The sequence below is a fragment of the Equus caballus genome, chromosome 30 (genome assembly GCF_041296265.1).
Source record: "Equus caballus isolate H_3958 breed thoroughbred chromosome 30, TB-T2T, whole genome shotgun sequence".
Taxonomy (NCBI): Eukaryota; Metazoa; Chordata; class Mammalia; order Perissodactyla; family Equidae; genus Equus; species Equus caballus.
This window is the reverse complement of record NC_091713.1, coordinates 37,126,341-37,139,083: the sequence shown is the minus strand read 5'-3', so window position 1 is coordinate 37,139,083 and position 12,743 is coordinate 37,126,341. Positions and strand designations below refer to the sequence as shown.

The 12,743-nt window shown below is 54.9% G+C and overlaps 1 long non-coding RNA gene across 6 annotated transcripts; it reads left to right on the top strand.

Annotated features, from left to right (window-relative positions):
- Positions 1-2,115: 2,115 nt before the first annotated feature.
- On the top strand, positions 2,116-12,430 carry LOC138921570 (uncharacterized). Of its 6 annotated transcripts, none has more exons than XR_011434236.1 (6): positions 2,125-2,535; positions 6,858-6,936; positions 7,074-7,288; positions 7,614-7,702; positions 8,338-8,453; positions 10,933-12,430. It is a non-coding gene; the product is annotated as an uncharacterized lncRNA (long non-coding RNA). The 6 variants fall into 6 exon arrangements; XR_011434235.1 differs by lacking the exon at positions 2,125-2,535 and adding an exon at positions 6,635-6,748; XR_011434232.1 differs by lacking the exons at positions 8,338-8,453; positions 10,933-12,430 and adding an exon at positions 6,556-6,748 and having other exon boundaries at positions 2,116-2,535; positions 7,614-8,060.
- Positions 12,431-12,743: the final 313 nt, after the last annotated feature.

Sequence of the window (12,743 nt, the reverse complement as noted above, 5' to 3'; positions counted from 1 at the left end):
ATGCAAAGCCAGGAGGTCTGCCCATGTACCAGGCCCCAGCAGCCAATCTTCCCCCTTTGCTCAGCTGCTCCCGGGCCTGTGCAGAGCCGGGTTGCTGGGCTGACTCTGGTCCACTGTCGTGAACTGGAAGGTGCAGGAGGGCAGGGCCCTGCCTTTCCCTCTTGTGCTCAGTACTGGATCCACCAGCCAGAGGCTGGTATACAGCAGGTGCTTGGTAAAGACTGTGGAAAGGACAAATGTGAAGTTGTGTGTGTGTGTGTGTGTGTACTGTGTTAGGGGTGCCCCGGCTCCCAGTGCAAGCATCTTCTGTGTGTGGGTGAGGAGAGGACACGGTCTGGGCTCTCCAGAGGGCAGGTGTGTGGGCAGGTGGAACGCACTCAGAGGATGCCTAGGGGGCTCCGGGCCTGGGAGGCAGCACCCCTGGGTCCTCATTCAGGCTGGGCCGTTAGCGGCCCTGTGACCTTGGACATGGCCCTCCTTGCTGGACTTTGCTCTCCTCACCTGTAAACCCCGAGCTTGCAAATCCAGCAGATGCTCAGAATCTCCCGGGCGCTCGTTAAAAGCACAGAACCCTGGTCCCGCCTGGCGCCCATGAAGCTGCATCTCTGGAGCTGGGGCGCAGGAACCAATATTTTCATAAGCCCCCATCATGATTGTGAAGTCCCAGCCTGGGGGAATGATACTCAATGACCTCTGATGGTCGTCAAGGGCTCAGGGTGCAGAATGCTCCAGGCTGCTGTCCTGATCCCTGAGGTTCGGGGCTCAGGTGCCTGGTGGAGATATATTGAGTGGGGCCTGCTGAATGGTGTTACACACACACACACAGACACGCACGCACACACACCCTGCAGGCTCATATACATCCACTTAGCCAGAGACGCCAGGGTCCTGGGTGTGCCATCTGGCTTCTCCTTTCCCTGTGTCCCCCTCACAATGTAGCTTTTCCTGTGATTTTCTTTGCCAGATCCCCCCCACCCCACCCCACCCTGCCTTATCAAAATACTCCCTGGAGAAGAAAGCCCACATGGGGCAATTGGCCTCTGCCCGCTCTTACTGTCAGGGTCTCAGTTTTCCTAAACGTAGGATAGGAACAGTAGCCCTCCCCGCTCCAGGGCTACCGTGCAATAACCAAGGCCGAGAGGACCACCTAAGTGGGCATTTGGTGACATGTGAACACACGCGGTAACGTGCTCTCTGCGTGCCAGCCCCTCTGCTCTGTTCCCGCCTTGGCCTGACTAGTCCCTACTCAGGCAGGCCCTAGGAAGGCCCCCCGTGGTCTCCGCCTGCTGGTATACTTGCATAAACCCCTCTGTTTGAGAGCGGAGAGGCCTTGTATCTTGCTCCTAACCGATGGAGCAGGACGGGATGCCACTTGTGCGGTTAGGCCAGAAAAGATTGGGATTTCCATCCTGCTCCTTCTGACTCTCTCCCTCGCTCCTTTCGATGAAGCCAACCGCCATGTTGGAAAGGCCCGCATGGCCAGGAAATGAGCATGGCCTCCAGCCAACAGCTGAGGAACTGAGTCCCACCAACGCCCACACCAGTTTGGAGGCAGGTCCTTCCCCAGTCAAGCCTTCAGATGAGACCCCACTCCTGGCTGACATCTTGGTGCAGCCTATGAGAGAGACCCACGCCCAGATTCCCATAGAAACTGTGAGATGATAAATGTGTGTTGTTTTATGCTACTCAGTTTGTGATCATTTGTTACACAGTGATGGAAAACTCGCATGGACACCTTCATCAGGAAGCCTTCCAGGGTTGCCTGCATGCCCCAAGGGCCAGGTGGCATCCTCTGCTGACATCCCTTGGAGCCCTCACACACTCTTACTGGTGTCACCTTGGCTTACTAGTCTTTCTCCCTCTCCAGGTAGGGACCACGTTCTCTCTACCTGGCCCCATGCCTGGCACGCAGTCAGAGTTCAGTGTTTGCTGACTGATTTCGATTCCAGAATCTCTTTCGCGCCTCACCTCCCACTGCTCCCCAGATGTGACAGTTTGCCTTTTTGAAAAGTGGGTGAGGTAACCCTGAGATTACTGACCCGTAAAAGACACCAGAATGCCCCAGGCTGTGGGCGGGGCCAAGTGAACACTGAGAAGATGCTTAGCACTCAGCACAGTCATCTTGGAGGCCACACGAGTCCCAGAGCTGAGAGCCGGGAGCGAGGCATAGGGCTCTGCCATCACCCGCGTAGGCAATGCACCCTCCGGCCTGCTCAGCACAGGACATCCTGCCTTCCTACCTCAGGGCATTCTGGAACGTTCCAGGCTGGGACTACATCCTTGGCCCATTCCGAGTGCTACCCCAGTGACGAGGAAGATGAGCTGTTTGAAAAGGAAACTCTCCAACACGACATAGAAAAAGCTCCTTTACAAGGAGCCGGGACCAGGCGCACGCTCTGCTCCTTCCATCAGGCGAGAGGGCGCACTGGGTCCCTGCAGCTGCTGTGACCAATTACCACCACCTTAGCGGCTTGAGACAGCGGACATTTAGTCTCTCTGCTCTGGAGGCCGAAAGTCTGAAGTCAGCGTCGGCAGGTGAGCTCAGGTGTCGGCAGGGCCCCGCTCCCTGGGGCTCCAGGTGAGAGTCAGGTCCTTGCCTCTTCAGTTTCTGGTGGCCCCAGGTGTCCTCGGCTTGTGGCCCCGTCACTCTAATCTCTGCCTCTGTGATCGCCTTGCCTGCTCCCCTCCTATCCGTCATCTCCACGTGCCTCCCTTTTAGGGGGACACTTGTGACAACATTTACAGCCCTCCTGGATGGCCCGGGATAACCTCCCACCTCAAGAACCTTAATGTAATCACATTTGCAAAGTCTTTGCCACAGACAGTAACATTCACAGTTTCCAGGATTAGGGCTCAGACATTTTGGGGGCCATTGTTAAGCTCACTCCAGAGGGTATGACCAGAAGGGGAGAAACTGAGGCACAGAGTGGCACAACATATCTTCACCTGGTGTCTGACTCCCAGACCAACACCCCTGCTGCTACCTACTGTCTCCAAACGCGGGGAGGCCCAGGACAGACAGGGCCAGCTCCAATTCCGCCCACCCTGGTCTCTGGAGCCCAGCCCTGCCTCCTCCCCGGTGTCCTGGCTCCTCTTTCCCGGCCCTCCCCCTGGCCGGCGCCTGCGTGGGAGGCCCTGGCCGCGGGACAGGAGAAGTCTGGTGTGGAGCGCGGACTCCTCTTCTCTCCAGGAGAGGAGCATCTTTCCCCAGCCAGGGCTGGGTGGGCTGGGGCAGTGCGGGAGGCTGTAAATCCCGCAGGCCGCCCAGGCACAGCTGGGGCCCAGGCACAGCCTGTGGGCTTAACCCTTTCCACACCTGCCGACCGCTCCCTGAGCCTGAGCTTCTGCGTGTGTGTGATGCTGGCAAACGGGCCCAGTATTGTTTATTGAGGGACCGAGAACGGCTCACCCTGCCAGAGGCCAGGAAGGGGCTGGGTCTGGTCAAGCCCGGGTGCGGCTGGCAAGGACCATGGCAGGAAGGGTGTGGTCTGGGGTGCGTGAGCCTCCTCCTGGGTCATCACTAGCATCCAAAGGGCCTTTGTTCAGAACCAAACTCCACCAGACTCTGGGTTAAACCAGAGACCACATGGGCCCAGGGTGGGGCTGCTGACATCTGTTTACCCAGCTCTGTCCTCACCAGACTGTGTGTGTCTGGCAGGAGGGACTGTGTTTATCTTCGGCGGATAGTAAATTCTGTACAAACGACCCAAACGATGCTGAGCGTTTCCAGCTGTCCAGAACGACCCTCCCTCCCTCCCTCTTCCGGCACTGGATCCATTGGGGAAAGTTATAATGGTTTGAAGGGTGTGAAAATGCTCCGTAAAGTTAGGACGTGACACACCTCAAGGGTAATTATCCTTGGAGTCTCCAAGAGGCTGGAAGAGGGACACCCCCCTCCGGGCGGGTGGGAAAGCCATCCATCAGCGTGCGGATGGTGGTAACGACCTCTCAGCAGTGTACTGGCCTTTCGTAACTACGGTCTTATTTGGGCTTCCCTACCACCTGGGGCAGAGATGACCCCGTCTCCCTTGGGGATAAGGCCACTGAGAACCCAGAGACGTTTAGCAATTTGCTGGAAATCACACAGCGATTGAGTGATGTTGGAGCTGGGCTCAGAACCCAGGTCTTTGGGGCCAAGAACAGACTAGGGCAGAGCAGCAAGATGCTGAAGGAGCCAGGGAAGAAGCAGGGCCAGCAGGACGGACAGGGCACAAAGATTGGCACGTGAGGTGTGGAGTAAAGGTTTGGGAGTTTTAAATTCCTGTCCTGGGGGGCTTTGGGTGGTGGCTGGAAAAAAAGAGAATTTTATTGATTGCTAAATGTGGGCAGGGCTCTGCTGGGAGCATTGCACAAATTGCTATCAATAATAAGTATTCGTTATAATGATTAATAATGATCTACTGTAAGAGAGTAGATCTTTAAAGTTCTCATCACAAGAAAAAAGTGTGTAACCAGGTGTGGTGATGGATGTTAACGAGACTCATCGTGGCGACTGGTTTGCGATGTGTACAAATATCGCATCACGATGTTTTGCACCTGAAACGAATACAACGTTATACATCAGTTATACCTCAATTAAAAGAATAAAAATAAATAATTCACTTATGAAAGATGGCAAAGGAACAGGATAGGGTGAGGCTGTGAAAATTGGGGATGGGGATGGAAGTGGCGGGGGAGGGGCAAGGGGCGCGGCATCGTGATTGACAGTAGTGTCACCCGCCCACAAGGCTGCAGGACCAATCCTGGGATGTCTGGGTCACATGGGGTGGGAAGGGAAGTATCAAAACCCACAGCACTCCAGGAGGTGGGCTGGGATGTGACCCGGCCACCCTGGCCTGGCTCTGAGCTGCCCCTCCCCCAAGCCACAACAGAAAGACAGTAGCCCCAGAGAGACTCCTCCTCAGGCCAGGACAGGCGGGTGCCAGCCTGCCCGGCAGGACAAGGAGCCCTTGTGCAGGCCTCAGCTTCAGATCCTGCTCCACCCTCCCCGGCTTTGGGGGTGGGGGGGGTGGTCGGAAGTTCAGATCCTGGGGTGCGGGGAGGCTGGGAGCTCACGCTGAGGGTCAGTCCTGGGCCTGGGGTCACCTGGAGGTCTCCAGAGGTGGGGGGGGGGGGAGGAAGGGGTGCTGAGCAGCAAGTCCTGTGTCCCAGGAGGCAGGAATTGGCTGCCCAGGGCCGCTTCTGGGGCAGCTTGAGGAGTGGCCTCCTTGGAACAGAAAGGACTTCTTCATTTGATTCTCATGATAACCGTGTGGGGTATACACGGACGGGACCATGACTCCCATTTTACAGATGGGAAAACAGAGGTTCCAAAAGGTGGAAGGCTTTACCCAAGGCCCCCCGGGGAGTGAGAAGAAGCTCCGGGGTTCACACGGGCTCTGGGAGTGGGGATGGGGAGGTGGGGTGCAAGAAGTTTATTCAAGGCCAAGTGGGTCCAGGAGACGGGCAGCCACATGAAGAGTGGGGGTCAGGGTCAGCCGGCTGACCCTCCTCCCGCCCCACCTCTGCCGGGCAGGCCTCTGGGAGCCCGGGCCAGCCTGCAACATTCCAGGGAAGGGAGGCACGGGGTCCCCGCCGGACAGCCCAGATTTCCTCAGCTTTTCCTTGAAATTCCACACACCCTGGGCGTTGGGCGGGAGCCCGGAATGCACTTCATCTGAACAATTTGTCTTTCATGGCGCGTTTGCATCAATCACCCCATTGTTTCTCCGCCTTCTCCTGGACCACTCAGCCCGCGGGGCTCCGGGCTCGCCTGTGTGCGTGGGGGTGGCAGACGCCCCCTGGTGGCCTGCTCTGCACGTGCCCATCCCGGTGCCAGAGCTGAGCCGGTGGCAGAGCGGCCTGACGGCATCTTCCAGGGTGAGGCTTCCCACCCCAGCTCACCAGGCCCGTCCTGCTCCCAGGGTCCCTGGGTGGAGTGGGAGAGTGATTATGGGAGGTGGGAATGCACAGCGCAGGAGGTCAGGCAGCTCGTAAAGGGCGGGGCTCTGCTGTGACAAAAGGGACCATCCATGGGTCCAGAGCCAGAGTTTAGCCCCTGAACTGCCCCCAACACCTGTGTGGCCTTAGGTGTTTCAGCACCCTCTCTGGGCCTCAGCGCCTTTTCTGTAAACAGAGCAGCAGCCTGGAGAACAGTGTGCACAGTGGCAGAATCATGGCCATCGCCTCACAGATGGGGTTGAATCTTGGCTCTGCCACTTGCTGGGAGGGGCCAGGGGCTCACCCCATGAGCCTCAATTTCTTGCTCTGTAAATTGGGGCTAGCGATGCAGCCAATCCCATTATCTGTGGTTTCTGCATTTGCAAATCCGCTTACTTGCTAAGATTCATCTGTAACACCCCAGTTCAAGGCCTGGGGTGCTTTTGTGGTCGTTCGCGGACGTGGGCAGAGTGGGGCAGGGCGCCGCTGCCTTCAGGGTTTGGCTCTCATCCGCAAGCGAGAATTTTTCCCGAGGTCTAGTCGGCGCCCTGTGTTTTGTGCTTTCTGTTGGTGATTTTGCTGTTTCAAACGGTCCCCGAGTGTAGAGCTGAGCTGTGTCTGGCGTCCCGAGCACAGGACGGCGGTGATGCGGCTCTCGGGGAGCACACGGGTGTGAGACGGGCTTCGCTGGGGCGAGAGCTACGGAGCTGCTGGCTGTGAGTTCAATGGGAAGGAGTCAATGACCTACATCAATCAGGGGTCTTTAAGCAGAGACACCCAGGAAACAACGTCATGCGTTGACTGGCTGAGGACAGTGCTACGAGCAGAGGTTCGAGGGGCCCTAACCCTGTTTTCCCAGGACCAGTGGGTCAGTGTCTGCTAACTCCGTGTCGCGGTGACTCCTCGAGGAACAATAATTGACCCCATTTGTCCCACAGCCTTGCTCGGAGGCCTGGATAAGCCGAGGGCGGCCTCGTCGCTCTGTGGTTCTTACTGTTCCAGGACGTGAGACCCCAGGTGGATCTCCCGAGTCCCTGGGCCTCCGGTGGGGTTGGGGGTGGTGGAGGTGGAACCCCCTACTGTGCACACGCAGACACGTCACCAGCCCGGCACTTCCACCATCAACGCTTCATTCGTTTGGTTTCATTAAAAAGCCCACGTCGCTCTCAATGACTCATGGAAGACTCTGCACAGACATTATCTCACTGGATCCTCACAGCAGTCCTGGGATGGCAGCGTCACCCTTCCCGTTTTACAGACGAGCCCGACTTTCACAGACGCTAAGGAGCCGGCCCGAGGTCAGCGGAGTGGTTGGCTGCAGGGTCATTTCGATTTCCACTGTCCTCCCACCCTCCGCTCTTCCCTCCTGGTACGTCGATGCTCCGGGGGGTCCTCTGGGGGAGGTAGGAGGCAGACCCCGCGGTGACACTCTAGTCTGAACGAGTGCATTGCCGTCCCAAGGAGACCGGCTGAGGGCGGGAGGGAGAGGAACATCTGAGCCTCGGCCTCTGCTCACCCAAACCGCCCCGACGGTACCGCCCTTTGTCTGCAGTCCCCGTGCGTCCGAGTCACCTGCCCGCTGTCACCACGGTTACACATTACGTGTGACAAATGGCAAGCAAAAGGGTATATTGGAATATATGAGGAAGCCATTCAGTGTAACCTAATTCGTCCTGACTTTGTTTTTCCAAAAGGGTCTGACGTGGCCGTTGAGCGTGCATCGTATCTCTGCTTAAGCATCTGCTGTGTCCCAAAGACAAGAACAAAGGGCCTTAAGATAAAGGTGCAACTTCCCCCACAGTGGCACTTCCTTAAGGATAAGCATCTCTCCCTAGGCTAGGAACTGATGGCTGCGCTCACCTGGGACCACCCAGCTCGAGACAGCAGACCTGCCACCTGCTGTGTCCACTGAGACAGCAGACCTACCTGCCGCATCCATCAATCACTGTGCCGACAGAGCAGTCTCATGATTATTATAAAAGGGACATTGCAATCGTATGTGGAACAGGCTCTTTGAGGGGATATAACGGCTCTGTGCACCCCACTTCTTTGGTGCCCTTCTTTCCTTGGGGAAGGAAGGCCCTGGGCTATATGGTCCTCACATTTGGCTCAGAATAAACTCTCCCCAGTTTCCATTCATAGCTTGGTTATGGGTTATTTTTTGTTGACATGCATCACACTGTTACACACAGACCTCGCCTCCCCGCTCACGCACACATCCCTCCCTCCCACATCCTCTCAATGAATTTCGCTTTATCTCAGGTTTTGGTTACATTGAGAGCATTGACCTATCTTGCCTTTGTCAATATTTTTCCCATCCAAGCCCTGCAGTATGTTCTGATGAACGTCCCTTTTTATGTGACCGGAGATGTTCTCTGAAGTTAAGGTGGCCTTGTTCTCACTTGTCTCTGTGTCCAGGACTGAAGTAGGCTCCCTTTTCCTGATGGCAGAGCGAGCTGAGTGCACCCAAACCCACGAGGGAATCAGGAACGTTCCTGCGTCACTGGGCCTCGTCTGCAGCTGGTCCTGACCTGGTACCTTCCTCCCGTCCCCTCTTACCCATCGAACCCCGAATTTCCTGCACCCTGTCTGCCTCTTTTGTGGTTAGTGCTCCTTCATTTTGGGTGAAACACAAATTCCAGCAACTTACTGAGAAAAGAGACAAGAGAATTTTGAAGGTTTGCGGATTAAAATATCTTTCCTCTCCCCTCGCCGTGAATCGATGGTCTGGCTGGGTGTCTATAGCGTTCTTGCTGGAAATGACTTTCCCTTAGGATTTTGAAGGCGTTTTTCTATTGTGTTCTAGTTTCCAGTGTTTACAGCTGTTCGACGTTTCTATCCGCTGTCTGCGACCCACGTTTTTCTCTCTGAAAGCTTTGCTCACCTTCTCCTGTCTGCTGCGCCGTAGGCCTCTGTCCTTAATAGAGCTGGGGAGCCCTGTGCCCTCGGTTCTGGGCGGTGCGGGCTAACCTCTGTGATAACCGTCTCCGTCTAAGTTTTCGGAGCTCTCGGGGGCTCTGAGACGTGACCCCTGGGCCCTGGAGGATCCTTCTGTTTCCTCATCCTTCGCCATCTGCTTTCCATCTCTTTTGTGCTTTTTGGAAGATTCCTTCAACGTTACCACCCAGCCCTTCTATTGCATGTTTTCTCGTTGCTTTCATAGTCTGATTCCCAAGAGTCGTTTTTATTTTCTGAACGTTCCTCTCCTTTTTTGTGCAGCGTTCTCCTCCCATTGCACGGACACGATGTCCTCTCTCTATAAATATATTAGCCACAGTTTTTTTTTTAAGTTCTTCTCTCTTCCCTGCATTGTGTCTTCTCTCCAGATTGCTTTTTAATCGGTTTTCCTTCTCTTTCGAGTTAGATGTTTCCTTCAAACACCGGGTGAGCCTTCGATGTCCATTTCCACACGTGATTCCAGGCGCTCAGCATGGATTGGTAGCTCTGTGTGGGGTCGGGCCGGTGTCTCAGGGGTCTGACCCTGGGGGATCAAGCTGGGGCCCCGTGGCCTCACTGCGGGACCCCCTGGTACTGGCGCCTGCTCCTGGGATGGGACCCTTCGTCTCCTGCCAGGCAGTGCCAGCCTGGCTGCCAGTGGCTCAGCAGCAGGAGTTGGGGTGGTCCTGTCCTGCCCTTCTGTCAGGAACTTTCCTTAGTCCTCTTGATTTCAGAGTGATGCCCTGTCCTCAGCTGTGCCTGCTGTCCCTGAACCCCAGTGTCTCTAGAGAGGACCCCTTCCTTTTCCGCTGGGCCCTGGGTCCTGGGGCACGCCGGCATTTAGGTGTCTGCATTGAGACCCTCCCTCCAGGACCCCAGATATTCCACCCCTGAGCCCTAGTGGAGGACTGACTTCCAGGACACTGATGCCGTGGGTCTCCCTGCCCCCCCGATTCTGCTTCCCGTGACCTCTGTGACGTCACACTGATCTTGTTCCACCCACTTCTCTCTTCCTCTCCTCCTCTGAAGCCCTTCCTCGGCCTCCCCCTACATGTCCGTTCCCCTTGGGGTTTCATCCTTGGCCCTCTTGACCTCTCTCGTTCTCCCCTCTCCCCCCACATCCTGCCCATCTCATCCAGCCTGGGTCTTAACTGCTATGAGAAGACAATGACTCCGGTCTGACCCCAGATTGTCCAGCTGCCCAGCTACCCCACAGGGACACCGTCTGTCCCCTGAGCATCTCCGGGTCTACCTTCCAAGACGGAGCTCACATCCTCATCCCAAACCAGCTCCTTCTCTGTGAGATAGCTCCATTTTCAGTTTAAGGCACCACACGCATCCTGTGGACGAAGCCAGAGCATCAGTCCAGATTCTTCTCCTTTGCCCCCCAACACACACCTGCGCAGTCAGCTATTGCTGCAGGCCGTTCTCCTAATTCAACAGGCGGCTGTGGCCGCTGCCTGAATTCAGTCCCTGTCTGCAGTCACCCCTTATTATTATGCTTTTGTTATATTTGTATATTATTTATATTTTAATTTTATTATTTGTTTATTATTATTGTTGCTGTTGTTGTTCTAATTGCCTCTGACCTGGCCCCTTGGCCTCCAATCCTTGCACTCTCTAACCCAGTTTTATTCTGCAGTCTGTGCAAACTTTCTAAATTCACATCTGACTGTGTCACCCTGGTTTATAGCCCTTTAACGGACCTCAGTTAGATGCAGGAGTCCAGGCTGACGGCCACCTGGCATGAGAACAGGTTTTGTGACTTGTCACCACCCTACATCCACTCCCAGCTTCATCGCCTCCTGCTTGTCCGCAGCCTAGCCCTTCACACCCTAGCGAGAGCAAACTGCTCATATCCGCCCCCTGCCCTACCCCTTGTCGTGCCGCTGCGTCATTGCTCAGTCTGTTATTTGGGTCTGTGAAGCCATTCTCCTTGGTTGCCTGATGAACTTTCTAAAAAGCCCAGCTCAAGGGTTACCCCCTTGGTGAAGCTTCTTTTGGGGCCCTTCTGAGAGAATTCAGCACACCTGTCAGTACCACGGTAAAACATGTGTCTTATTGCGTGTATTACAGATGTCCGGGGAGTTTGTCACATCTTCACGTGGACGACAAAGCAGGATAAGGCTCCATTTCTGTCTGGATTCTAGTCTGAGGCACGGAGAAGTCTCATGCTTCAAAAACGCATGCGAAAATGCAGCAAGCGTGCATTTCACCCCCGGCGGAACCTCCTGAGTTACCGCGAGTGGTTGCACACGAGGAGGAGGTGCTGGGGAGAAGCAGCGTCGTCCTGTCACAGGCTGTGAACCAATGTGGCTCCCTGCCCTGCACCAGGCGCCCTGGGAACCCCCCCACCCCCATCCTTCCATCCTTCGCTCCTGCTCCACACCGCCCCCTGGTGCCGGCTGCCTCTCCTCCAGGTCCATCCTCAGCATCCCAGGCCACCCCTGAGAGCAGCGGCCACAGGTGTCCCGAGGTCCTTGGAGACAGTTGTGCACACATGACTGGCTCAGGCACCCCCCTGTCCCTGTGTGTCCTTGAATGTGTTTCAGGGCGTCTCTGAGCCCCTGGAACGGGTGTGTGTGAAAACTTATGACTTCCAAAACGACGTTTTGGATGTCACGGATTTCAAAAGTTCTCAGAGGAAGTTCTAAACCTCCCCAAAAGTAAAGAACCTCTTAGATCCTCGAGGGGGCTCTAGACGGCAGGGAGATCTCACCTTAAGAAAGACACCCATTTTCAAACAGCTGCATCGGGTTATAGCCTGTGTGTCACATAGCACTGCTGTCAGATCGGCTGCGTTTGCTCCAGCCCTGGAACGGACCAGAGGACCTCGTGTGAAGGAGGCATGGGAGTAGGGAGGGCTCAGCGGGGGGTGGATGAGGGTCGGGGCTCAGCTGTTTATCATCCGGGTGGAGGGTGGGGGGAGGGATGAAGTAGAGAGAAGAGCCATTCTCGCACGGTCAGCCACTCCTAAGTTTTCACAATGAACGATCTCATATCACACACATTCTGCCTGTCTCTGACACACACACATGCACACACATACATGCTTGCACACAAGCACACACATGCACACATGTACACATACACTCGCACGAATTCTGTTTCTGACACGTGTGCACACACATGCAGATGCATGCTCACACACATGCACATACATGCACACACGCATGTGTGCACACATTCTGTCTGACACATACGCACATGCGCACGCACACGCACCTGCACCAATGCTCCCTCTGGTGGTGAGGGGGAGACCTGCATCCCCAGCTCCTGGGATCTGACCTGGGCTCCCGGAGGCCGCCTGTCAAAGGCGGAGTTTTCTCACAAAGACACGGAGAGAAGGACTGAACCACAACTCGCAGCTGCCTGCTCAAACTGTTCCACACAGTTCATTTTGAAAACATGCCTAACTTGTCATTTTAGGGACATTTTATTAAGCCGTGAAATCCTCGGAGCTCCCTGGCGGTGGCGTCTCCCACACTCAACAGGGTGTTAAGAATTTCTTGATTGATTCCTGTTACTGGCTGTCACTTGACAGAATTAAAAATCATGCTTCATTTTTTCTTGATCGCTTTTGTTTTTTACTTTATTTTATAGATAACATAAGTGAGTCAGGACAATAATAATGATAATCAACCACGAAAACCAGAAATAGTGGTTCTCAAATTTGGGGGCTCAAGACTTTTTTACACTCTTTACTGAGGACCCTAAAGACTTTTTAAGTCAGTCAGAGGTGTCAATAAATACCTTATCAGAAATGAAAACTGAGAAATTTTTAAAATATTAATTCATTTAATAATTATAATCATAGGCCCGTCTTACGTGTTAATATGAATAAAATACTTTTATAAATACAATGTTATAAATAATACAAACATAAA